Below are 2,947 nucleotides of genomic sequence, written 5' to 3' on the forward strand. Positions count from 1 at the left end.
GGCAGAGGGTGCAGGACAATCGTCCTTTCCCTACCAGGCCCGGGCCCAGTGGTCATGAGCCGCAGGAGTTTCACTCCTGGCTGAAGGAGGCCAAGGCAGAGCTGGCTGGCCAACAGCACCTGCCCGGGAAAAACTTCTTCCCCAGCCCCTGGCCGCCATTCTCTGAGCAGCTAATTAAAAGAGAAAAGCCTGTTAATATTTCAGCACTGTTAACTCCGCTAAATTATTAAGTGTCCATGTGCATTACATGCATAAAAGGATCGATAAACACGTGCGGACCAGGCACCGGGTGGGCACGAGTGCCACCGCAGACGGAAGGCTTGTGAGGATGCGCCGAGGGTCCAGCCCGCGCTGGGGAGGCCGGGTCTGGAGGCCCAGCAATCTGAGGCCTGGTGCCAGGTACTCAAGAGCTGGGAGAGAGGCGGACTCCAGGCCACAGGGTGTCCTTAGACAACTAACTTTGTGTGTGTGTGTGTGTTTGCGCGTGCATGTGCACGCCGTGCGTGCGTGTGCTGCTGGTACAAAGCCCACCCCTGCCAGCCACACCCTCGTGACCTAATTCTGCTTGGAGGCTCCAGCCTGCCCCCGTCTGTGACCCTTCCACCTTCCCATTCTGTACAGCTGGGATTACAGGTGGGACCCACCGTTCCAACCCTTACTTTCTGCTACTCTTGACAGGTTGCTTCTGGGTTTCCGCTGTTAAGAGCCTTTGGGGAAGGGAACATTCCATCCTTAAACCATTACCAACCGGGGGACATCTTCAATGGCTAGTGTGTTTTGTCACACATCCACCATGTAACCAGTGCTCAGAGGGAGACGTGTGGCCGGCTTCTCCCAGTAAGCTCCGCGCCTGCCCTTCCCAGGGGACGCCTCTCCATCCCATCGAAGGCTCTGTTGTCCACAGGATGGTTTTCCCACGTTGGAGTGGAGGCTACAGGCATTGATTATGTTTGCTTTTGTGTCTTCGCTCTGTCAGCTGCTGCCTGAGCTTCATCAGTGTCAGACTCTCCATAGTTCATTTTCTTCGCTGACACGTGATAATCTACCGTGTAATGATTCAGATGTGTTCTCCGGGTGCCGCGGCTCACGCCTGTAATCCCAGCTACTCTGAGGATCATGGTTCTAAGCCAGCCTGGGCAGGAAAGTCTGTGAGACTCTTACTTCCAATTAATTGCCCAAAAAGGTAGAAGTGGAACTGTGGCTCGAGTTGGTAGAGCACCAGCCTTGTACACCAAAGCTCAGGCCCTGAGTTCAAGTCCCAGGACTGGCATTATTATTATTATTTTTTGCATAAAGGATACAGATAGGTTCTTGTAAATGCTAATCTTTTTTCTGAAAGGATAGTGTATTTGAACTCAGAACCTTGCACTTGCTAGGCAAGAATTCTGCAGTGTTCTGGCTTTCAAGAACTCCATCTACCCTTAGGCCTTTCTGCTTTCTTTGCAGATAGAATATCCCATGAACTTTGCCTAGAGTTGGCCACAGACCCTGATCCTCCTACTTCTGCCTCCTGAGAAGTAGGGATTATAGGTAGGCTCTACCATGCCTGACCCTCATGGCTCTATGTGTTCTTTCTGGGTCTCAGGTATTAGCTAGCCACTCACAGGAAGTCATTTAGAGTAGGAAGCTGCTTTTGTGTGTTTGTCAGAAGAACTCATTTCTGTGCAGTTCACCTCCAGGCACGGGACCCTGCCATCCCAGGGACAGCCGCCTCTGCTCTGCCATTCTAGAATTGAATGTCACCACGGGAGGGAGGAATGATCTCACCCGCGGATGTCACCCGCGGTGATGACCTCATCTCTAGTTAGGGCCGGGCTCCCGAGTCCCTGGCTGTGGCCAGAGACAGGACAGCTCCCCAGCTCCGTTTCCACATTCCTTATCAGTCAGCGTGGCTGTCGGCACAGCTGAGCCACGGTGTCCACGGCGGCTTATCTTGCACTGGGGTCAGGCCGCGTCCTCTGTGTTCACAGGCCTCTGGCACACCCGCGCACGGCCTCGCGTCTTATCAGCGTCCAGCATGCCCTGCGTTTCCTGGCGGGTTGTTTCGGGATCTTGGTCACAGATGCCTATCTCTCTGCCCTGCCTGGAGAGGGTTGTGGGTGTTCAAGGCAGAGGCCCAGTGCGGGGCTCAGCCCCGCGAGCCTGCGGTGGGTCTCACACCCATTCCACGACTCACAGACAGACCTCAGAGGCCAGCAAGGCAAGGAAACGGGATCAGAGAGGCGCCTGGAGTGGCCCAAAGCCACACAGCTTGCCTCCTGCCTGCTGGCCCAGGTCCATCTCCTGGTGGCAGGCAGGCAGGCAGGCAGGACGGCTGCCCTGGGATGGCAGCCGCGACCCTTGTTTTCAGGGATCTGCCTCTGTGTAGATTTGCGTGGTTAAACAGGGTCTGAGCCATGCTCAGTGGCTGCCAGTCCCCCAGGTTCCCCCTCCCGCCCCCTCTCCTTCCCTCCTTCCTTCCCTGTGTATTGGTACTTGGACTGGAATCCGAGCCTGCTTTGTTTCTGCGCTGGGGCGGTGATGGACACTGACCTGGTACGGGAGGGCACCGCCCGCCAGTCCTGGAGGGCTTCCTGGAGGAAGTGGCTGCTTTGTGCAGTTTGGCCTTACCTCTCTGTGCCTCTTTAGGGGGGCCTCCCCTGTCCCCCCAGTGCCCCGGGCACAGTTGCTAGGATGGGGTGAGGCACACAGAGAGGCTGTGACCTCTTTTTTGTTCCTCTCCTGGGCCCCTCGGCCCAGGCCTCATCTCTCCCACCCTGGGGGGCTGTGATGGGCCTGGGGGGGGGGGGAGGCATCGTCTCAGGAGCCCTCCAGTCCCCTGGGAAGCAGCAGCAGAAGGAGTAAAAAAAAACCAGGCCTGGAGAGACAGCTGGGCTGGGGGGGGGGGGCAGGTGTCAGACTGAACTTTCTAGAAGCAGAGCTTGGGTAGGGGGTGGTCCTAGGGAAA

This window comes from Dipodomys spectabilis, unplaced genomic scaffold, assembly GCF_019054845.1.
Source record: "Dipodomys spectabilis isolate Male_0828 unplaced genomic scaffold, ASM1905484v1 ptg000085l, whole genome shotgun sequence".
In the NCBI taxonomy this organism is placed as follows: domain Eukaryota; kingdom Metazoa; phylum Chordata; class Mammalia; order Rodentia; family Heteromyidae; genus Dipodomys; species Dipodomys spectabilis.